General features: G+C 32.4%; 1 protein-coding gene across 7 annotated transcripts in view; it reads left to right on the top strand.

The window, feature by feature from the left end:
* Positions 1–26,304, top strand: part of Mp (collagen XV/XVIII-type protein multiplexin) — a 1,493,071-nt gene that overhangs the window by 992,483 nt on the left and 474,284 nt on the right. The window lies entirely within an intron of this gene.

The following is a 26,304-nucleotide window of genomic DNA, read 5'->3' as shown; positions in this document are numbered from 1 at the left end:
TGGCCGATGGAATAAAGAAATCGGGAATTGGCGGCCATATGAAGCCAAAAGACCACGAGGAAGACCGCAAATGCGATGGAGCAACGATATTAAAAGAAATGCAGGGCCAATATTGAAACGTCTTACAAACAACAGAGATGAATGGCGAGAATTAGGAGAGGCCTAGATTCGGCAATCTGAATAGAGAAGAGGGCTTAAAAAATTATATATATATATATATATATATATATATATATATATATATATATATATCAATTGAAAAAAAAAGCTTAAATGGACCAAAAAATTCACAAGTTATTATGATGACGAGTAGGTCAGTACAAAATTTAAAGCCAATACTGCGGCGACAGTATCGATACACGGCTCGATGACCCCACTGTTTAATAACTGCAAAAAATGAAATGTAATTATTGTCATAAAATTGAAACACCAATTACGAAGTCTTAATACACACACGGTGAAGATAAAGAACTGTCACTAGATCAACACACTAGCAGAAACGGTTGGCCTTCAGTCAACACCCTAGGGCCAGTGGAGTAACTACCCTATCAACACTGTAATGCCACTCTATTCTCTCTTGTAGCGTATGCTGTTTGAAGTGGAACTTGCGGTGGGAGTGCGTGTATACAATGCGTCGATACGACGGACGCGACGCACATCGTTACATTATCAAATAGATATGTCTGATACAATAAAAATCCGCCTTATTTATGAATAAATATTATAAGATGCGTTAAAAAAACAAAACATGTATATCTAGCTCTTTATGTAATTAAAAGGTGGTAAATTATCCAAACTCGTATTATAGTCAAATGATCGCTCCGGTCTTTCCACTGTTAAACTTTAACAACTTACATCAAACGTCCACTACCGCTACGTTTGGTGTGAATAAAAGTGAAATTCATTAAATTTTTCTAGCGCAGCTGAAATTATTTAGGCTAAAATTCGTAAAAAGGGAATGGGAAAAATTAAAATAACCCGTTTTTATGAGCGAAGCTCATTGTATTTGACAATACATGGTCCCAACTCTAATTTAATAATGCATGATGGAACCTTTCTATTCATTCCAAGGTAACAAGCATAATTGTGAAATCCGCATAACGAAAATTTTTATAAAATACGTTAATATGGGAGAACCGAGTACAAGGTAATGAGTTTGATAGAATTATTAATAGATTACAGTATATTTTATTCTTCTCACGTTCACATTCTACATTTTATTATTCTCGACTTATTATTAGATATATATATATATATATATATATATATATATATATATATATATATATATTTATATATATATATATATATATATATATATATATATTTATATATATATATATATATATATATATATATATATATATATATATATATATATATATATATATATGTATACTATATATATACACACACAACACAGTTTATTATTAGGGCTACAGTCATATATATATATATATATATATATATATATATATATATATATATATATATATATATATATATATATATATATATAATATATATACAGTGCTGGTCAAATGTCTGTTCCGCCCCTCGTATCTTTTGAACGGTTATTGTTATAATAGTGAAATTTGGAGGGAGATAATAAACAGACGTAGGCTTCTCAACTAGTAATAACAGGTGACGTAATACCGACAGATGACCTACAGCACCACTGTGACAGATAATTTTAAATGGGACCTTATGGCAAGTGATACCTCGTTTGAAAGGTCGCCGCTTCTCCGCCCCCAATTTCTATCTTTTTCTGTCATATGCAGTTGACTTGCCAGTCTCTTGCCGTCATTGCTTCATCAATATGGTTGCGCCAACTTCTCCGAGGTCGTCCTCTCTTTTTTCTTGTACGAGGGATCCATTCCAGTACTCTTCTAGGCCATCTGTACTCTGGCATTCTTTTAACATGTCCGAACCAGATTAATTGTTTTCTTTCTATGTCATCATTGATATTTCGCTCCATTTTCATTTTGTTTCTTATTAGTTCGTTTCTAACTCTCTAGAGGTTCGATCTACCGCAGATTCGTCTTAGATAATCTATTTCTGTCGGCATATGTTTGTTTTGATTAGCTTTGATGACGTCCCATACTTCCGAACCTTAAATGTGTTTTTTGATTTCTCGTCGAATTTTTTTTTTCCAGAGAAGAGAGTTTAAGGCACGGGTCGCTGCTCTGTCCTTGTTTATTCTTTCCCTGATTTCATCTGCGCTATTTTCCTTCTTGTTGAAAATGCCCCCCAAATATTTGCAGGATTGCACACCTTTGATTTTGTCGTCTTCCAAGACTAGGTCACATATTTCATCTGTTCAAACTGAGATATATTCACATTTTGTCATATTCATGTTTAGACCTGCCACCTCATATTCTTCTTGCAGTTTTCTTACCAAATAGCTAAGATCGTAGCTGTCTTCGGCAATTACTACCTGGTAATTCGCAAAGAAAAGTGTATATAGCGTGTTTTCTTCCATCGGTATTTCTATGTTTCTACATTTTTTTACCCATTTTACTAAGAATCTGTCCAAATAGATTTTAAATAAGGTGGGTGTCAAACAGCAGCCTTGTCTTAGTCTCTTTGTTGTTTGAAAAGGAGAGGTGGTTTCTTGTCCCATTTTAATTCTTGCAAAGTTTTGTTCGTAGTATAATAAGAATTGGGTTTATTTTCAAGTTACCCATTTTTATCCATAATTGGAAGATCGGTACACTGTCATACGCTTTTTCCAAATCTAATAAAGCTATATGGGTTTCTCTATTTCTCTGCACTCGCTTTTGCATTGCAATTTTTAATGTGAAAATATTATCCATAGTGGAGCGTCCGACCCTAAATCCCGCTTATTCTTTGGGTTGTTTGTCTTTAATATCATTTTCTATCAGGTTTCGTAGTACTTTTGAGTATAGTCGGCCTATAGTGGCAATCACTGTGATCCCTCTATAGTTTTTAGGATCCCTCTGCGTGCCTTTCTTGTGTATTGGAGAGATAGACAATTGTGTCCATTCTTCTGGAATTTCTTCTCCGTTTAAGCATCTTTCGAATAATTTTGGGATCATTTCAAACAGTTCTAATGATCCATACCTAATCAACTCTGGATGTATTTCGACTGTGCCTGGGGATTTTTTAAATTTCACTCACTTAACTGCTTCTTTCACTTGTTCTATTGATATTTCAATTCTTCCTTCTACTTCTACTTGTTCATTTGTCTGTTAAAACCTTTCTCTTCTCTCTGTTAATAACTTCTCAAAATACTCTACCCATGTGTTCTCTGGTATTCTATTTATTGTGACTTGGTTTTTTGTCGTGGTTCTCATCGTTTTTATAGTTCCCCAGGCTTCAGAGCTCTTTGTCCCTCCTATATGGTTGTCTAGGTATTGGCTTTTTAGTTCCCAAGCACTATTTTTCTTTTTTATCACTTCTCATTTGACTTCTTTATTTAAGTTTTTATATTGTTGTTTTGATTGTTCATTTTCCTTTTGTAGTAACTTTTGATATACTTCCTTCTTTCTTTTTATCTTTTCTTCCGCTTCTTTATCTCACCAATATGGTTTATCTACTCTCCGTACCTGTGGCCCTAAGGCTTCTAGCGCTGCATCTTTCATGCAGTTTTTTATATGTTCGTATTCATCCGTCGTTGATCTGTAAAGTAACTGTGTGCTCTCGTTATCTAGATTATCTATGGTGTACATAGTTCTTTTTATTTTTTTCTCTGTGTTCTTTGTTATTTTTCCTATTAGCAGGCAGTGGTGCGAGCTGCACTCTGCTCCTCTATTCACCTTTACGTCTTGTACTCTTAACTTAGTTTGTTGTCTTGTTATGAAATATTCTATTATCGATTTTAGATCTCTTGTGTGCTGATACCAGGTGTATTTATGTATGTTCTTGTGGGAGAAAAAACCATTCAAAATCTTTAAATCATATTGTTGGCATATATTTATCATTCTCCGTTGTTATTAACAGTTTCTTCTCCATGCATGCCTACCACTTTATTTTGTACTTGTTTTCCTACTCTAGCATTAAGGTCTCCTCCACATATAATCTCATGGCTCTTAGGAATTTCGTTCAGGATTTTTCTAAAGTCTTCTTCAAAAGATTTCTTTTCTTGTAGTGAGTAGTCATCATTTGTATTATTTGTATTTCTCTTAGGAGAATCGTCACTTTAGTAAAACGTTCGTTGTATGCTTTCCAAGATTTAATATATTTTTCGAATTTCCTGTGTACAAATACTGATATCCCCGCTCTTGCTCTTTGATCCTTTTCCACTCCTGAGAAGAAATGTACATAGTTTTTTAATTTTTTGCTTCCATTTCCTTTTTTCTTGGTCTCAGAGAGAATGGCTATATCTAATTCTTCGATTTACGAATTGGTACATAATTTCTTGTTGCTTGTTCCGGATTCTCTGTATATTCCAGATTCCGTATTTCATAGTCCATTTTTGTTGCTGTTTTCGTCTACTGTAATTTCCGTCCGGTAACCGAGGCTCATTTGGTTTTTTAGCACTGTAGAATTTTCACAAGTGTAAGGTCGTTGGCCTTACGACTTAACCCCCATCCTTGGAGGACCGAATTTTCTGTTGGGGTTTCTCCCCTATCCGATATATTCCAGTTTTTAGGCATCAGAAACTCGCCTTTTACCCTCTCTCGTCTGCTACATAACGCACCCCCATTGTACATCATGCACCCAGTGGTTACGCGACATGGTATGTCTTCGTGGACATGAGAGTAGGATTTTTATTCTAGTATTTTTATTCTGTATATTTATATAGAATATTTTATTGTAGATATTTATGTAGTAGTTTTATTCTTAAAACCTCCAACTCATTCGTTGGAAAACAGTGGGCATTTCTTAGAGTTTTGTTTACCTTTATCTTGTATTATACCAAAACTAATTTCCTTTACTGACATGTCGTGAATAAGCGTCTTCTCCAGTGTCTTCCTTGGCCATCCTTTCCCACTTCTCCCAGGAACGGGCAAATTAGCAATTATTTATCTTTATCAGATGATTAATATCTTCCTACTGAACATGACCGAACCATCTTAACCTAGACTTTTTCTTTTGACATCAATTATTGTCACCACTTGACTTACGGTAATACACTTGTTCTTAATTTTATCCTTTTTATTGTTCCTCTTTCTTTTTAACTTCCCAAAATCAAGTATCCTAAATCATAATTGGTTTCGTAGTTGTAGCATTTTCTGTTTTAAACCATTTTCCTTAAGAGCTAATTTTCGCTGTTACAGTTTTTGTTCCAAAGCTTTTTCAGTATTTCCTACTAACACTACATTATGACCATATAGCATTTTTCATATAAAAATGCTTGTACGTCATTCAAGATTTACGACGTCAGAACCCCACAGCGTTGCCAAAACATCAGAATAGATAGTAAGTGAGGAATTTTTAAAATGTCAACTATTTGACAACCTATTATATTAACAGTAAATACACTTAGTTTTAAAATTGCTGCAACACATTTAAATACATAAGAAAACATTTTAATACAAAATTATATATTCTAAATTTTAAACTTACCACTTTTAGAGCATTAATAGTAAAAACGTCCTGCCATTATTTCTTGTTCAAAATAATCTATCTTATATGAAAGCCTTTCAGTAGTCTACAGACTATTTAGTTGTTTTGGCATAGCACAATCACAATACACAACAATAATTAGATTTTAACGCTACTAATCCAAATTTAATATGTATTTATAAATAGAATTTATTAATATATAATATATTATGATCAAATTGTGTAAGCAATCAAACAATAAACCAAATTCTTACTCTACAAAAGCGGCAACACTTTAAGCATACATAGCGTAGATAGTTAGATGCGAAAAAAGTATTTTCGTACCAGTTGCGTACAATTGTCTAATATATTTAATTAAAAGTATTATTTTGTAGAATATTAGACTTAAAGTGTTATTTCATTAAATTTATATTATTAATAATAACAAAGGTTTTTGGCTATTTAATCAATATAATTCTAAAATTCCCAATATAATGATGATGACATTTTTCGAATTATTATACCATGTTGACGCCTATTAAAGATCGAGCAGTTCCGCTCGATTTTTAATAGGCGTCAGTTATAAAACTCGCAGTTATTAAAGTGACGTCACTTTATATAAATTGTGACGTACACGCATTTTTATATAAAAAATACTATACTTTAAGAACCAGAAAATGTTATGCTGAAATTTCCGTATTATCTACGCCAACTCTAATGACAATAATTAAGTATGGCACAAACACCCGATGCAGTCCTCCTTTCAAATGAAATTTATTAGTCCATTATGCTTTTCTTCATGCTTTTTTCCATTACCATTTAAACAGGATGTAGTTTTATTAGTGAATATTATAAACTCTAAAAAATTCTTTTGCATCCTTATTTTCTCTGTAACACAGTTTCTTAAAAAATATATTTAGATGATTTTAATCCGTTCTGTCATGGTGTGTAGCATTGCTATTTTGAAAACACAAAATAAAAAGTATTTCAGGAACTACCTTTTATCGCATCAATCACCGGCTATGTATTATATATTAAAATTAACAGAACCATTTTTACTCTACTTGCTTGCAGATTTACACTTTGAAAGACCTCCAGTAATCTGAAATAGGTGACTAGTTCAAATGTACACACATACATGATACATGATATAGATATGTATATAGAGAATCGAAAAACCCTTAATATATCATTTGATTCCGCTTTCTATGTAAGATTTTAGTGATGACGTCATACCCTCCTAGGATGCTGCAGATACAATAGTAAACAAATAATCAAGTGTCCCTCTTGCAAACAAAATGAACGTGATTGGCCGTCGAATATTACCGAATTCTTGGTGAATTCCACTGTTTTATTTTTAGTTCCTCACCCTGTATGTAAGTGAAAGCTGGGCAGTATCACAAAGAGATAACTCGAGTATTCAATTAGAAAATTTTGAAAGTTGGACATTTCTTTAAAAGATAAAACAGAGTTTAATGCTCGAACCGGTAATAATAGTGTCTAAATCCTGGCATGGAAAATAAAAAAAAAGAAACAGGAGATAATTTTTTTTCAACTTGTGAAATAAACTCAATTTGGAGAGCTATTTAACAATTGCTTTTAATATAGAATTAAGTTTTTTACATAGTTTCTACTGAATTTTATCGTAAAATAATTAATGACCCACATCGTACTTTTTTAACCAGAGCAAAACCAATTCAGTAAGTTAGTTTACTTGTTAAATACACTTGTATATACGTTTATCTAAGTTGTTTCTAATGCAAGTATGCATTTTATTACATTTGAGCTTTAAAATTTTCTTCACTTTGATTTCAAAGGAATTTTTGCAGCGTTTTCTGTTTGAGGTTCGACAAAGTACGTTGAAAACATCAATGTTTAAACGTAAAACAAAATTTATATTTCGTCTATAGCAAATAGACTTTTAGAGATTTACTTTACTCCTGGTTTATGTTATTTGTTTTTTTAAAATGCAGTAAGTAACTTCTGTCGTAATGTGGTGTTTAAAGTTGAATGTTTATAGAATATTTATTATACAGAGATATAATTTTCTGTCTGTAGAAAAATAATTTTATTACCGAAATAATACATACGTTTTTATTCTGTTTGTATAATATAGTACAAGATCTCACTGAAGGATCATTACGTTCATGATGTAGTTCACAAAACTCTTATTTTTACATACATTTAAAATTAAGAGAATACATTGATGGTAGGTTGCCAGCCAAAAAGTGGCCACAAATATTTTTAATTCAATTAATAGTAAGTAATTTTTGACAAATATTTTATTTCATTCATTCGAAAATTAGGGTTCCAGCTGTTACCGAGATATCAATGATAAAATAAAATAGAGTTAGGACACAACGACACTAGTTTGACAAGTAATAATATGTATATTATTATATATCTACCGAAGCATGCTTTAAAAACTTACACAGCTGACAATTCAAACCAGTAACGTTACGCGCTAGCTGTGTTTTAGTTTATCTTTGATACCTTGCGTTTTTAATAGCTGGCAACCCTAATTTTCTACCAGTTTTTCTTTGTCATACATTTTATCATATTAAGAACAAAAAATAGCTGTAACTTGATATAAAAAACATGAAATACGTCATGAGCGTATTTTATTTAAAAAATAAATGAACGAAACAAAATTTCTGTCAAAAATTACTTACTATTAAATGAACTAAAAATATTTGCGGTCACTTTTTGACTGGCAACCTATTATCAATGTATTCTGCTAATTTTAAACGAATGTAAAGTTAATTTAACTACTTTGTGAAAGTATCGGTTGACTTTAACTTTGATTTGTTCAAAATTTGAAACCTAATACAATACATTTTTTTTTAATTTTGACTCGCCTAAATCCAAAAGCCAGAAGTGATGTAGAAAGACCTCCAAAAAAAATGACCTTATGAATGTCTGTAATGAATCAGAAGCTGAAGAAGTTTCTGCGTCTGGTTTGCCTTCTGTCTTTTTCTTTTATCCTGGTGAACTAAAATTTAGAGCTTTTATCGTAATAATAATGTTTTTCTTTAAAAGGATGTATCCTATTTAGTGCTATTTGCTTTTTGTAATTGTTTTTCTTTTTTCTTGTGACATGTATGCTCCAAAATCGTCCAGAACTCTTGAGTGTAACAAGTGACCTCCATATCTTCTTAAGTCCATATTCATTTAGTCTGCTCATGAGGCTTTTCTAATTTACAGTATATGAGCATTCACAGATTTGATTCACCATCATTCAGCCTAGATTTTAATCCGATAGAGCACATATAAGATCATCTTTGGAAGCACATTACATCTTAAAGGCGTCAGTTAAGGTATACATAAAACAGATAATAACTGAATGTATTTATTATCCCAAAAGATTAAAATACATTTTTGGTGTATCATATATTTCGCCAAAATATACATAAACACATTTTTCAACAAACAATTTTATTTAATTGTCGACAAAAACAACTACAATAATTGAATTTTTAATTAAAAATGGTAAAGAAAATATTCATTTATGCTATTAAAAACTTCTTTGTAAAATAATATTTTTTTAGTCTAAAAATATCTGTCAGCAGATTCGGATTTTAAATTTTTAGTCCAGTCCTCAGAGATTTGATATCTAAATCTCCAAAACGAGGCGAACAAGCTGCATTTTGCCGAGAATGTTAATTTTGGGACCCCAAAAAAGATACAAAAAAATGTTTGCCACCCCTACACCCAGCACTACAAGGAGGATTTTAGGTAGACATAACAGACATTAAGTAGACAGAATAATGACATAAGTATTCATTAGAAACAAGATCCGACACAGCCACAACTCAAAGACTACTGTAAACAGTAGAAATGAAAATGCTGAAAAGAGTTACAGGAAATACGCTGAGGGGTCGAAAGCGAAGTAAAGACATCAGAAGAAAATGTAACTTATGGTGTATAAATAAATGGTCACGAAACAGAAAAATAATAGAATTGTAACCTGTGTGGTCAAAATAGCAAAAGATAAATCACCAAACGGTAGATGAAATAATGGACAACCTTCCATAGGACGACCGGACGAACGGACAACTATCAATCCGCTAATGAACAATCAGAATTGTTTATAAAGAGGGAGAAGAAAAGACAACAAGTTCTATATAATTTGTTTTAGTAGTCTTCGTACTTCTAACTTTATTAGGCCTGTATACATCGTTCTTCTATATACTGTATAGTTTGTTTCGCGAAAAATGGTTGAGTGCTTAATGGTTACCTGAGTTGATCCTTAATATTGTTCTGAAGCTATTTTCTTGTGACATTTTAAATTAATTACTATTTAAATTGGAATAAGCCACAATTAAAGGTTAAAATACGTTTATTGACTTTTCAATTTCAATTTCAATTGATTTCCGAAGTGGAAATTGAAATGTCAATAAACGTATTTTAACTTTTAATTGTGGCTTATTCCCATTTAAATAGTAATTGAGTTGATCCTATTGTGTATACAAGAGTCTCTCAATAAACTACCGAAGTACACAGGGTCGCACTTCAGAAAGTTTGTTATTTAATATATTTCATTGGTAGCTGTGTAATACACGATTGTCAAAATTTATTAAATCATTTCATATGGTATTTTCAGGTTGTTCAAGTAAATATACTTGATAATTGAACAATTTTTAACATGAAGAAAGTAGTTTTTTTGTTCTACGTGAATAATTGTAGTCTATGGATCTAAATTCAGAAAGGTGCTTTCCCTCACACTTTTTACAGGCTTAGGACTGTCAGCAAAAAACTGGCGCGTTTAAAAATTTTTGCTCTTCCTAATCGGATATCGTTAAAAATGTACAGTAATAATAGTTCTATTTACAGTATATACATTCAAACGAATACATAATGTACAAAAAATAGATGAATTGAAAAAAAAATATAGAAAAATATATAAAGTTAATATTTACAAAAAAAATACCCAAAATAATCAAAATATATTTATAAATTCCTAAATGCCTAATTCTGTTTCGCTGTCGCTATCCTCTTCTAAGATTAATAACAATTGGTTTAATTATGTGATTCAAAGTAACATATAAATTTTCTACGTTCATTACATGGCGTACTGAATTTTTCCAACTTTCTGGGGAGATATCATCAACACATTTCCTTATTAATTCGACTACACTACTACTTAAAGTCGGAGAAACATTTTGTGACTTAACATTTGACTTTAGTTGCGTCACAAACATATACTTTTTTAATAGAAAATGATTTTAACACTTATAACAGTTCATTTTTTAAATAACTTTCTTCAAAATATATATCGTTTTCTAACAGGTAGTTTTGAATTTCAATTTTCGTGTTATTTGCACTTGGAGACTTGTGTAATTGACGACTGTGGTAACTTGCATTGTCCATTACTATCACACTATTTTGAGCAAGGTTAGGTATAAGACAATTCTTTAACCATTGCTCAAAAAGCTCTGCCGTTGTATTCTCATGGTAGTCCACGCAGGAGTCTTTAATGTTCTTTGCAGAAAGCCATAAGGTATTTGAGACCCAACCATTTTCTGATCCTGCATGTAAAATTGTTATTATTTTCCCTTTGTTTGATGGAGCTTTTGTTTGACACCTGTTGGAAGAATCGGACCATCCTTTGGATGGTGTTTCATGAGTGTCAAACCATGTCTCGTCCAGATAAATTATTGGTCGATCTTCTGTACCGTACTTTCTTATGGAAGTTATATATTCAGTACGCCACTTTTGTAAACGATGAAACTCCATAGGCACTTGCCTTTTGTCAATAATTGTACGATATCTGAAGCCGATTTTAGACAAAATCCTCCAAAGACTAATGCGGCTACAGTTTATTTGTGTATCATCATTAGTAAGCCGTTGTTTTCAAGTATCTAATGTAGGTATCCGTTGCTCTTCGTACATTGTGTAAATTTTTCGTCTTATTAAGTCCTTATCACTTTCGTCAATACATTGACTTAATGGGATTTGATGTAAGTCTTTTCACTGTGGTTAGAGGTATTTTCGTTAAATCAGATATTTCACTGGCAGCAGTATTAGCAGTAAGTCCTCTTGTAAGTAAAGAACTATATATTGTTTTACGATTTCTCTAGCGTCAGCAGATAAATGCTTTTTCTTTGCTGGAACACTGGAAAAAGCACCATCAATGTTTTTCACGGACGCCACATAATGATGTTGTATAGGTATAAATAGGTATAACACTGGTAATACTTATAACACTTTCAACTAAATGAAACAAAATGTATATTTAAAAATTTCTCATCGGTTTTATATACCTTTACAAATTATACAGAATAGAGGGAACCTGTATAATTATTCCAGGAAATACTTAACGATCAACAAATTTATTGTGGTCATTAAAAGATCAACCATTGATAGTGAAACTCACTGTTAAAATGTTTACAATTTTATGAAATAAAATGTATTCTAATCGTTTTTATAATTTTATACGATTTTTTAATCGTTTTTATATTACCAGGAATTTATTATACAAACAAGATAACGACACTCCACAGTAGCTTCAATTTTATCTGAATACTTACCTGCTCAACTAATGTTGACTAAGCTGGGGTACTTGCGGTCGGGTTTTATTGTAATCATTAAGCACTCAACCATTTTTCGTGAAATAAACTTTACCAAAAACCGCTCCTAAGTTTATAGAATGAAGATATTTTATATCTTTATATCCCTTTTTCCCTTTTTATATTGTTTTTAGTGCGTTTATATGGTAATTTATATTTTTGTATTCTCCAAGATCAGCTTGTTTTTGACGTGACAACGTCTTAAATTAGGTTGTGGCTCGAAGTCCCTCATGAAAAAGTGTAACGCCCGCTCACGTCTGTTACGATGAGTAGCCGAACGAGAGAGAGGCCCACCGGACCGGGGAATGCCTTGCGTCTCTCTCCCACTCAAACATGATCGGTCCGCTGCGCGCGCAGCACTAGAGAATTAGGCGCGTTGAATCGGTGCGTGCTTGTGTCTCTGTCTTTCTCGAGCGTTCTTGGCGTTGGAAAACCGAGAAAGCGTCATAATACAAGTTTACACGTGTGGTTAAAGTATCGTCAGCTGTGTCTGTAGTGAAAATGTGGAGTGCTTAGATTCGTCATTTACAACAACTACAACAATAAAGGTAAATAATTGTACACTAATATTTCATTATCGTAAACTATGATTGATTGATTAATTGTTAGATTGACACAAAAGTTGAGAAACTGAGTTTATAGGTTATGTCATACTTTTGACAAATGTTGATAGTGTTAAGTAAATTATTAGTTTAAATCACTCTGCAATCAATCGTAATTCAGTCGATTGAGAAGAAACAGCGCGTTTCAACTGCAAACAACTATTGTGCAATTTAATAATATTCATATCAATAAATATTCTACCGAGAAAAAGACGTTGTCACGTAAAATCTTCGTCCGTAAAACCGACTTTACAGGCAACCGATTTTTGTAACAAGTCTTTGTTGTAGTGTTCTTCTCACTTCAGATAAATATTTTATTCTGTAAAATTTTTGTTGAAATTGGTCTTCCCTTTTTATGTATAAATGTGATAAGGTTGATTTTCTACTATACTAAAATCTTCCTAGCTTGACATATCTAACGATATAAATATATCAGCCATTTTTTCCGTTTTATTCCAGCCATTAACTATTTTTGATTCAGTATCATCAGCATCGGATACCTTTCCTGTAATCCTTTTTAAAATATATTTAATTCTTCAATGTTTATTTTTTCAGATTTTTACAGTTAGCAAGAGTTCCACTGGAAAGTTTTCACGATCTTTTACACCTGAATAAAAAATTATGTATTCCGTGATTCCTGCATTTTATTTTTCAAAATGTTCTAATTATGTAATTATATGTACGTTTTTTCGCTTTTAGTATTTATATACCATATCACCGAACATTTCAGGATTTCAGGTATTTTTCCGGTCAATATATTGACACTTAGACATAAACAAAAAGATCTTTAACTGAACGTTCTAAATTAAAACTATGAGTTTCTTATTTAAGCATAGTATTTAACAAAGAAATAAAAAGTTTATTAAAATGCTTGCTATTGAAAAAAAGCTTCAAGTTTTTCGATACTTTTTCCATCTAGTGAACTATGAAATCTATATTTCCACTCTCCAGCGCGAAATTAAATTCCAATCCTTTCCTTGGTTTCTCAGATCTGTAGCGACCCGAAATATTTGCCTACTTTAAATGGGAATTCCCGCTCCATAGTACCACTGAAAGGTTGTTAAAGAAATGTCTCAATAGCGGCCGACGCTGCGGTTTTCTATATTGGAAAGTGAAAGTAATTTCGAATCACTTAGATAAAAGCGGGAAATTGCGAATTTGTGATGATATGCACTAGGAGGCAATTGGTTTAGTATGAGCAGAATGAACTTAAAAGAAAAAATTGAAATATTTTAAAAAGCTTATAATAGAAATAAAACTGGAACTGTCTTGAGTGTCGATTCTATACTTATATTCGAACTTGTAAGTGTCATGTTGACTGCACTTTTTAATCGAAACAAGTCGTCAACTACATGACATAAAATATGCCCAAAAGCATTTTTCTTTAGTTCTTTAGTTTTTGCTTTGACGTACTTTAATTCTATTACATCACACCAAATCATCCTAGAACAGACCTTCTTGTAGGGAAATAGAGTTTGCTCTGTCAGTAATTGCTGAGGTTGAAACGCTTATTGTTGCAGCTGTTTACTTAATTTATAGAAACAACTTCGTAGCACCTTTAAGGTTGGCTCACCTTTCAGGTCTTAGAACTCTTCTAAGGATGTACCACCCCACGGTTTTATAGTAAATTTTGTTTTATAATAATATCGCAGCATGCTTCTTGGCCCCATGCTTGTTATATAATGTATCTCTATCTTCCCATATCTCCAGCACAACTTGTCCAGATTTTTATTCTAATGTTATTTATATCTTGTTCCATATTAGTCTTGGCATCTAATTCTCGGCCTTCTCTTTCCTCGATTGCTTAATATTCTTTTATCTCTGCGTTTCACATATGGCCCATGCATCTTAACTCTCTTTCATTAAATTCATGCACTTTAATAAATTTTGTTGTGTAACTGTTATTTTTAAGAACCCTGTGTAATAATTTTGTTTCCAAATTATTTCAAAATGACCACTTTTTTTAAAAAGTATTTTTTTCCAACATTTTTATTTTATGTGACTCCAAGTGAATTAGTTTATTTTTAAGAGTAAAGTAATAAACTGGTCTTGCCAATTCTCTTAAAGGGCTAAACGAAGTTCATTGAACGTACCCGAATCTACATAAAATCTCTAAATTGCCTAATAAACAGGTCTCACATATTTTTCATGGGTTTGAGGTCAGGTGAACTTACTATCCAGTTCAGTTTGTTCATACTAACTTTTGGTTTATTCGTGCCAGTATCATTACTGAATCTCCTCCATAACAGGACAAGGACTGGATGTTCAATTTGCGAATCTTTTAATATTTTCTTCTTCTTTTTATGTCGACATGACTCTGTCTGTATTTTAATGTTCCTCCAGTAAGTTGTCGTTCCATCAGTTTCGTGGTCTTCCCACTGATCGTCTTCTTCTTGGAAAACCATGTATTGTCGTCTTTACTACTCTCTTGAACCTTTTAGCCAGTCCTTGATGTTCTTTTTCTTGCACCTCCGTCGTACATCTGTACTTCTATCTTTGTCCCATAGTGTTCATCTCAGCTGTTTTTAGCAAACTTTTTTTGATGCATATGTTATATGCAATATTCCAGTACACTAAGCTTACAGTTTTACTAATACAGTGTCGTCTGCGTATCGAATATTATTTACAACCTCTCCATTGATTACGATTCCTTCGTTTGCTTGCAAAAGGGTTTCCTGGCAGATGCTTTCACTATAAATATTAAATAGCAGCGGTGACAAAATGCATCCCTGTCGTACTCCTCTACGTATTTCTATTGTGTGATATCTCATTTTCTGTTTTGATGTTAGCTTTCTGATTCCAATATAGATTGAGAATTATTCGCAGATCTTTATTATCTATGTCCTTTCTTTCAATAATGTCTTTTAGCTTATCAAGCTTATATTCTACCTGGCGAAACCGAATTCAAATTTTTACCACTGTGCCTTCTAAAGCTTGCAAAGCAAATAGCTTGATAAATTTAGATTCCCTTGCCGAGTAATTTATCAAGCTGTTTGATTTGCAAGTTTTAGAAGGCACAGTGGTAAAAATTTGAATTCGGTTTCGCCAGGTAGAAATCGTTTGATTTCCCTTTTTGTTTTTAGACGGCGTAGTTACGTCCGTATATAGTTATTTTGATAACTATTGTCTACGACGGGAAATATTTTTGTTTGGATTTAGAGCAGTGGCTATACCGCTCTGAAGAAACCTAAAGAGGTCGAAATACGTACAAGCGGCTTGTCGCTGCCCTGTATCAAAACAAAAATCTAATACCGTCATTATGTTTTATTACTTTACTCTGTTTGGAGTACCAGAAACTGAATTCACTACGAATTTTGACCATGATGAACGGCATGTGGAATGCAATTTTTAGATTCCCTTGCCGAGTAATTTATCAAGCTGTTTGCTTTGCAAGTTTTAGAAGGCACAGTGGTAAAAATTTGAATTCGGTTTCGCCAGGTAGAAATCGTTTTATTTCTCTTTTACTTTTTAGATGGCGTAGTTACGTCCGTATATATTTATTTTAATAACTATTGTCTAGGACGGGAAAGATTTTTGTTTGGATTCAGAGCAGTAGCTATACCGCTCTGAAGAGACCCAAAGAGATTGAAATACGTATAAGCGGCTTATCGCTGCCCTGTATCGAAACAAAAATCTAATACCGTTATTATGTTATATCTCCATTAGTTCGTTAAAAACAGAATTACAACAGAAATTTTAAAAGCGTTGTACTTCATAAATGCGAAACCTGGCAACTCACTAAGAGACCGGAACAAAAACTTGTTCTGAAAATGGGTTTTTGGCGTATATCAGCATTCGATATTAAATCAAAAAAAGAGGAAAAAAATATTTTAAATCAAAAATATTACAGTGTATTTGAAACATGGAGAGGTAATTTTTACCAAATTTTATGAAAAATTTCTTTTTTGTGGAGGACAAATATAAAAAATCATAAACTCGGTTGTTAAATTTTTCGCATAATTTTGAGGTTATGTGAAAAAAGTGTAAATAAAAAAGTTGTAGAAATTTTTATTACCTATAACCGTGTCCTTTAACTTTTTTCCATTGAACCATAGTTTTGCTGAAAATCGTGATAAATCATTTTTACCTTTCAAACTCCGCTTACTTCCTGTCCTCAGATCGCCCGTAAATTATTACTCATTTAATTTTTGCTTTATTTTTTCCCTTTTACAATGATTTCTTTCTTATGGCTTTCTATGGTTCTTTAATGGCTTATATTTGTTTTTTTCTGGTTTCTTTAGATAATTCATTTTTAAATAGAATATGAGAATTAATATTTCTTAAACTAATATTTAGTTACCTCAAATTATTACATGGTATTAAAACCATAAAGTTTCGCCAGTTTAATAATCCACTCCCCGAAACCTTTAAAGTAATCATAAGTTTCCACCGCGAAGGAAAGTAGTATTAATATCCATTACCGGGCGGGCATTATAGACCCCCGAAACACCTTTATAAAATATATTTCTTCAACGACACGCCAAAGTCTCTGAGATATGCACATGATTTGTCATTTACATAATTTTTTCATTTGCTTCCTCGGCACTCGGTGTTCCTATCAACCCAAAAAAATTTATGACACCAATTTCATCTTCTTTAATATGCCAACAACGCAATATCGCTTCGCTTTAAATATCCCTCGCGCCGTCGACGGATTCTGCGAAAACAATTTCACATTTCAAAATTTTGATAAAGATCTGCTGTTTGAGTACAAGCGATCTTCCGGGACATGGTGTTTGTTTCGCTAAAGCTGTAGCAGTTAAACGGTTCCAATTAATCATTTGCAATAGGACGTCATTTAATTGAAAATGTTAACTTTGTGTAAAAGTCATTTACTTTCTATATCTAATTGAATTTTGTAGTAATTTTTCTTTCGAAAAACAAAATTATTTCACATGACAACTTGTGAAAAACTCTCACACAAATTATTTTATTGGGAAGACTTTAGATTAATATAACTAAATAGTATACATTTTTTTGTGTTTAACCCGCCTCATCAATTCTTATGTATCACTTAAGCTTCTTCTTATGTAGATTCTTATGTATCTATTAAGAGAGACCAAGAGATGGTAAAGGAATTAAAATACTACAACATATATACATGAAATAAAGCAACAGACTGCAATAACTAAGAGAATACCTCCTGGTGTATACCAAAGAACAACAGAGCAAAAGAAGGCATTAGAGGAGATTATACTAATGCACGAAAAATGGACAAAAAAGAGCGTTGCACTTGTGGAGTGCCGAAAGAAGTAAATATCTCTTATTGCGTACTATATTTTTTATAATAATTTAATTTAATTTAATTTTATTTTATTTTTTTATAATTTTATTAACTAATACTAATAAGGTAATCGTGGTAACTATTAATTTATAATTGGTATTGATATATGCAAGTTGTTATTTCAATTTCGGATTTAAAAAAAAATTCTTCTCGAATGGCGTCAGAAATATCATAATAAAATTCTGACATTTATAATTCTATTTCATTTCAGTTTTTAAAGTAAAAAAACTTCTTCGAATCATGTTTACCACCTTGTAATTACTGTTTCAGGTGGCAAAGATATACCAGGAAGTCTTTTTGTGTATATCTGCACCCTCAACGGTACCTTTACGAAAACTTTTTACATAAAATTTATAAAATATTTACCAACGAAAACATATTTCTTATTTCTTTTTTCCTTTGCAAACATATTTCTTTTGCAATTCTATTTCCCCATGGGCTACACAAGGGCAACGAACTAAATTTCTATAAATTATATTTATATTTTTATAAATAAATCTAAGGGTAAAAGACCTTTAAATTAACAGCAGCTTTTAACATATATCGCGCAGCATCTGAAACCAATAAAACTTTTTTTTTACTAGTATAGGACTGGGTACAATGAAATTTGTTAAACTATTACTATTTAAATGGGAATAAGCCACAATTAAAGGTTAAAGTACGTTTATTGACGTTTCAATTTCCGCTGTGGAAATTGAAACGTCAATAAACGTACTTTAACCTTTAATTCTGACGTATTCTCATTTAAATAGTAATTACTTTAAAATGCCACAAGAAAGTAGCTTCAGAACAATATTGTTAAACTATCTTATATAAATCTAATATTAGTTAATTTTGTGTTTGTTTTTTCCAATTCTTCAAAGGCTACTAAATAAGGTTTTCGTGCAAAGTTTTCAATTTTCGTTCAAAATTCCAATCTTCAAAATAAGCTATATACCCTCTGCAGACATCTGTCATTTCGACCACGATAATATATTGCCTTCTTACTCCCACTTAATGTGTGAAATACATTCCACATGGCATTGTCCACAGTATCTTTTTCTCCGCTAATGATTTGTTAAAATTAAAAAAAAAAACTTAAAACTAGTGTGATTAACTTTATATTATGTGTTCCTTCTTTTTTTGATTTGCTTAAACTATCCCGCAGAAATATTGGGACTAACTCTAATTTAAGGAGAAATTAATTTTTCCAAATTATGTTTATGAAGTGGCGTTCTGCAATGTTGGCCAATAAAGTACTTGTTGCTACTTAAAATCTGAAAATTTAAAAAAATAACAATAATTAGAATTTGAATACCATTTTGGAACTTAATTATGGGATGAGAAAGGGAGAGAAAAATTCAAATGTACCGATTTGTGTGGATTAATTTTCTCTAGACTTTAGTTATACAACATGTGTCTTCTTTTGTGATTAGCGCGTCCAGGAAAGGAAGTGAATTATTTCTTTCCTCTTACATGGTGAATTTGATTGATACTTCTTTATTTTTAATAAACATCAGGAATATATTCAATGGTGGTCAATTACATATCTCCAAATGGTGGTTTAGTAAAAGGTTTAGTAACAGTAGTATAATTAATAACATGGGTAGTCGCATATAATTTGTTCCTTGGCATGCTTAAAATTAAATTATCAAATTCGTTTTGAGGCAATTCGATCCACTCTTTTTAAGATCTTAAAGACCTTGTCTAGTATATACATTGTGCAGATGGGTAGCCGTATGTTTCCGCAGCATATCCCATATATGCTCGATGGGATTAAGATCGTATGGTTTTCCTCTTTACGAAACCAATCTCTTACTGTCGCACTGTTGCTGCAGTATTTGGTCATGCATTATCTTGCATATAACACGAATAAGTACCTTCAGCAGTGGCGAATGGAAGGAACACAGATTCCAAGGTACGATAAATATATTGACATTGATTCAAAGTGCCATCTACAAAAACGAGAACAGTTCAATGATGAAAAATTATACAAGCCCACATCATAACTTGTAGACCACTATATGGGCGATCACTCTGTATATTGTCGAGTCTCTCTTTTCGACTAGGTCGTCTCCAAACTCTTTGGTGAGAAAGCATTGATTAAAGAAGTACTCTTCTTTAATCAGGGTAGAGACAAAACTTAGCTTAATCTGTGAATAACACCTCATTTACCACACTCCATTCTTGTGATCTCCTCTGCACATGTTCTTGAGCCCACCTTAATCTATGTCCATGATTTCCATGACGTAATACGGGAACCCTCAATAGACGTCTGGCATGCAGGTCAGTGTCATGTAATCTATACCTCAACGTTTGGTCACATACAGTAATATTGTTGGTATCCTTTAAGGTCTCTTAGAGTTCACGTGCAGTTATATCCACATTTCGACGAGCTTTACGTACCACATTCTGTTTAGGAGAATCACGCTATGAGACACCTTAAATTGACGTACAACACCAGCTTATGAAAGACCAGCCTGAATCATATTTGCAGCACTTACCATTTAAACATGTGTTAAATTCTGACGCTCCATGACTATTTTTGCGTTTGATAATCTTGTTTTAGTAAAGTTTTAAAATAATATAGGTTATGGTGTTCCTTAGACATTTTTGATGTGTGTATATTATTACCAGCATATGTATCTACCTATTATCGACTGCAGAGTTTATGTAATATATTGTGGAACGTGATATGTGGAAATTGAATATGTTAGTACCTAGCAACAGAAATGGACTTCTGGAGAATAGCAGCAAGCAAATCAAGAAGAGATCGGATATCAAATGAGAGAATACGAGAAATGATGGGAGTCAAGCATACAATAGTTGATGACATAAAATCAAAACAGTTAATATGGTACGGCCATGTACAGAGAATGCCAGATGACAGGATTTCGAAACAGATTTTAACGTGCACACTACAAGGAAGACGAAAAAGAGGAAGGCCGAGAAGAAGCTGGAGAGAGGGAATTGAAAAAGAACTAGAGGAAAGAGAAATCCCTCCAGGCCTATGGTTAAATAGAGAAGAATGGCGGTTAGGAGTCGGAAGGCGTCGGAGAACGCTGTAAACCGATAGTAGTAGTAGAATATGTTAGTACAGTTTTCTGACTGATGGCAAATAGATCTAGTAAATCTCTAGCGGCCCCGCCAGGTCTCAGTCATATCAAAGTACCACATAAACTTAACACATCAAACGTAATTTACGCTTGATAAAGTTAAAACTATATACCTTATCTATTAAAAATATAATTTCTCTTCAAAGTAAGATACACGGAACTTAAAATTTACTGGTAATGGTCCCAAGGGGCCTTACCCGACCGAAGGTGTTATTTTTTAATTACTTTATACTCTATCTATATACGCTTGATAGGAAATTACCTCTGTAATTTCCATAAATTAAGGACAGTATGTTTAAATAGTACATTTAGCGTTGCACACACACATACTGTATTAAATTTAGAGGAACTACAGTACATCCCAGCTCTAAGGGACATGAGATTCCCAAAACGAGTTAGGATCCGAGCCCGTAAACGGCTACAAAATGCACTAAAATTCTTTTGGAGGAGGACCCAACATCTGCTCCAAACAAAACAGGATATAGCAAACATTGCAGAAAAATAGATATTTTTTAAATTTTGTAAGGCTATTATATATATTTTGTAAGGCTAATATAGGTATATATGTATATATATATACATACATATATATATATATATATATATATATATATATATATATATATATATATATATATATATATATCTAAAGTATTCAACTAGTGAATTCAGAGGTTTAATCGGTCATTCAGGTTGGCAAATAAAAAAAGAAGTCAACTACTTCATAAGTTTATTGAAGACGTTTCGCTTTATATTTGGTGACACATGGCCCTTAAAAAAATTTTCGGTATCGCGTCAAGTAGTTTGCTTAGATTGCAATAAATCAGAACTTTGTTGGTCTTCAGTGGAGAACCATCTAAATGAAGCCAAATGTTCGTTTAAAATTTTTTAAATATTCATATCTACGAATATGAACATTATTTTCTGCAAAGTTTGTGTGTTTTTTGTTTTTGTTTTTTGTTTTTTCTTTTTTGGTTAAGTTTTAAATAAGGAGTAAAGTGTACAGTAGATATGATAACATCGATAACATACTACATATTGAGTTGTAAGTTATGAACTATATCTGTATTTCTTATAAACTCAATGTCATTTGTTATATTTTAGAGAACTGATGAAGCTTTAGAAATATAAAGCGAAACGTCTTCAATAAACTTATGAAGTAGTTGACTTCTTTTTTTATTTGCCAACCTGAATGACCGATTAAACCTCTGAATTCACTAGTTGAATACTTTAGAAATATAAATTGACGGTCGTAGTCTTTACAATATATATATATATATATATATATATATATATATATATATATATATATATATATATATATATATATATATATATATATATATATATATATATATATATATATATATATGTATGTATATATGGCATAGGAGGACAAATTCGTTAAACTTTCCGTGCTTGAATCGGTATCACTAAAGTGTTATGACTCATTTCGGCCTATCCCAGCCTCATCGGACATTTGGGCTGATACAAATTCAAACTCGGCCATATATTTGGCCATTTAAATCAAGAAAGCTATAGCAGCTTTTGCTAGAAAGTCCAATTGCATGTCCAATTTTTCTCCATTGCTTCTTATTCTTGGCTTGGTTTCTTGCTTGTTCTTTGCTGATTCCTCGTGTCTCTGGGATTGAGGTTACATTATCATCCCATGCCTTCATTGGCCTGCCCCTTGGTCTCTTGGTTTGTCTTTTGGCTTTCCATACTTTTTTAACTGGTCTTTCCTGATTCATTCTAACCATGTGTCTATACCATCTCAGTTGGGCCTCTTCAATTTTTTTAATAATTGATTGGACCTTAAGATCTTTTCTGACTGCCTCATTTCTAATCCTATCTAACCTGGTTATACCCATTATTCTTCTAAGAAATTTCATTTCTATGCTCTGTATTTTCAACTTTAATTTATCGGTAAGCGTCCAACTTTCACTACCAAAAGTTAAAATCGGCACAAACACCGTCTTGTATATGGTCACTTTGGCTTTGTGGGATACTTCTTTTTTCGACAAAAACGTACTTTAAATTGAGTGGTCAGTTTCTTCAGTTTCTCTGTTCTCTATTTGTACTCCCAAGTATTTGTTAGTATCGACTTGTTCAAGTGTATTTCCGTTAAGTGTTATCTTTGTTTGTTATCTATTTTCCCCACATACCATTACTTTCGTCTTCTCCATTATTGATCCTTAAATTTCGTTTAACTAGTGCAGCGTTACATGTTTGTAAATTTCGATTGAGTGCTTCTTCATTTATCCGAAATATCACTAGGTCGTCTGCGTATCTAAAATCCACACTGCATCTGGATCTCTATGTCCGGCATACAATTTCAATATTTCTGCTCTAGTTTCTTTAATTATGTCATCCAAGACAATGTTAAACAGTATGGGGCCTATATATGCATATACTTTTTTTAACATTGTTATTTGTTAATTATTACAATGTTATTTTTCCTTTAAAATGAATAGTTACTTTGAGTTACCTTTTCTTATTTTGTTGTAAACTAAGAATAAAAGCAAAATGTGAAAAATGTTGTTTTGTTTATTTCAAACAAATCTTGAATACTGAAATTATATTGAATCAGCAAACGCTACTATTATAGATATACACAATGGATATGTAGTTTAAGAAAGTTTATTTAATTATTTTTTTCGAAATTTTTCAGTTTGAGCCTCACAGACCGCACCCGTGGGTTTGTGTAATTTTATTGGGGGGTTAAATGATGCTATTTTGTTGATTAGCGTGGAAATCATGTTAATTATTATCAGGCTATTCATTTGTTAAACAACTTGCTAAAGTTCTAACCCGAAGAGTAATTTTATACTTTACTGATTCCTTTTTGTATTGCACACGTAATATATACAAAGTAAAACATAGGTATATAGTCTTTGTGTAATAACTTCTAAAGTTTTCAATGATGATTTTAACTAAAAACCTGTAAAACATAATCAATATTTACCTGTACCTTAACAAAAATACGTCGAAACTAAAATTAACAAACATTCCTTTTGAATATTTAATTCCCTATTTAGTTTTCCTTGTAAAGTTTTACTAAACTTCAATTTTAACTCATATTTATTATTTAAACATTTCTGAATAATTTAGAAGTTTAAGGAGAAATATCAACACAGTTTTAAAAAAACATTCTTTCAATAAAAATTCGTTCGTGGACTGACGGTTTAGAAAAATATAGTAGATTATGGGTGTGTTGCAATGGTTTAGGGGGAATGTAGATATTTACAAACTCGTGCACTATTTACCGAAGGTTGTTTATAGAAGCTTGTGTTTGTATATTTTTTGGTTGCTGTGTATTTTCAAACCGAATTAAATGTTTTTAGTCTGGAGGAAAAGTTTCTATATAACTTAATTCTATTTAAAACTTTTTTTTTATTTCAACTTTAACGTGCCCGGCTACTATGGCCACTTACACAGGTACTATTACATGAATTTTCATTACACAAACATTAAGTGTTACATTAAGAATATGTTACAATAATACGTAATGATAATAATATGTTACACAATGTCTAAATTAAAATCTAATTATATTTTTTGATATAAGTGTTCATCTCTAAGGAATTGTAGCACAGCTTTTATTTGGTCAGGGTTGTTTAGGATATCTCGTACTTCACTTTTGAGTTTGTATTGTAATCTTCTGGCCGAATGTTGATGGCATTCAGTGAGAATATGTTTGATTGTCAAATATGATTGGCACATTTGACAGGAGGGACGGATGCTAGAGGACATTAGGTAGCCGTGTGTGAGTTTTGAATGTCCTATCCGAAGTCGTCTTATCACAATGAGATCTCGTCTTGAGAGGGCTGAATAGTCAAATGTAGGCTGACTGGTTATTGACGGTTGTATTTCGTGTAAGATCGAACGGTTAGAGTTCCAATGCTGCTGCCAAAGGAGTCTGGTTCTTCTTTTAGTATATGATTTTAGGTCTTTAAACTTTAATAACGTATTTATATAAATAACAACAAAAATAGACAAAAACAAAAAGGTTCAAGATTAACAGAGTTCACTTAAAATATTTAGGTGAATATGCACTAGAGCAAGGCAGAAAAGAAGAAAGAACACAATTATATGAAAAATTACGACGAATTCTGAATAAAAGTAACAGAACGGAATTCCTGTTAAAGAAATTTATCATAACTAATAGGCGAGCGGTTTACCCGAAAAGACGCTTAGAAACGGAATATACCGACTAAATTTTTTTTGCATTTCTAATACACCAAACCTTTTTTACTCGATTCTGTATATTTTTCTAAGTTTAAATGTAGTTTTTTAAATTTTATCTAAATGAGCCGACAATTATTATTAACCTTTTAGTGCTACCGTAATTATTTTGACATAAGTGCTAACGTCTGTCTCTTACTTACTTACTTACTCCGTGGCGTTACAACCCTATGTGGGTTTTATCCGACTCGACAACATGCCTGCACTGTTTTCTGTCTTGTGCAACCTCCATCCAATTCTCCACGCCCATAGTGCTTAGGTCTCCTGCTATATTATCTCGCCACGGAGACGAGGGCATCCGCGTGCTCTCCTTCCAGTTGGGACTTCCTCCCACACCAGTCTTACTGTTCGTTCGTCAGAATATCTTCTGAGGTGTCCTGCCCATTAAAGTCTTCTGGACTTTATTTCTTTTATGATGTTGGCGTCTGGGTAAAGTTCTTCGAGCTCTTTGTTAGTTCTTATCCTATATTGTCCTGATGCTTTATCCAGCGCAGGGCCAAAGATCTTCCTTAGGATTTTTCTTTCCCAAACACATAGTCTTTCTTCGTTTGCCTTTGTTATCGTCCACGTTTCGCTTCCATATATCACAACGGGTGGTATGATTGTTTTATAGACCTGTATCTTCGTTCGTCTTGTTAGTTGTTTCGATTTTATAAAGTTTTGGAGGGCAAAAAGACATCTTTTCCAGGCCTGGATTCTGTTGTTTATTTCTTGTAAACCTTTATGGTCTTCAGTTATTGTTGTTCCAAGATACCTGAATTCGCTAACGCGCTCAAAGTTAAAGTCATCGATGGTGACGTTCTGGCCGATTCTGTCTCTGCTTAGGTTATTGCGGCTCATATACATATATTTCGTCTTGTTTTCGTTGATTTGGAGCCCCATCTTCTCTGCTCTTTCCTCGAACCTTACGAAAGTCTCCTTCATCCTTAATCGTGTGTTTCCTATTTGATCGATATCGTCTGCCAATGCCAGTAGTAAGTTTGGTCCTTCTCGATGAA

Source organism: Diabrotica undecimpunctata, chromosome 7 (assembly GCF_040954645.1).
Source record: "Diabrotica undecimpunctata isolate CICGRU chromosome 7, icDiaUnde3, whole genome shotgun sequence".
In the NCBI taxonomy this organism is placed as follows: domain Eukaryota; kingdom Metazoa; phylum Arthropoda; class Insecta; order Coleoptera; family Chrysomelidae; genus Diabrotica; species Diabrotica undecimpunctata.
This window is presented reverse-complemented; position numbering and strand designations above follow the sequence as displayed.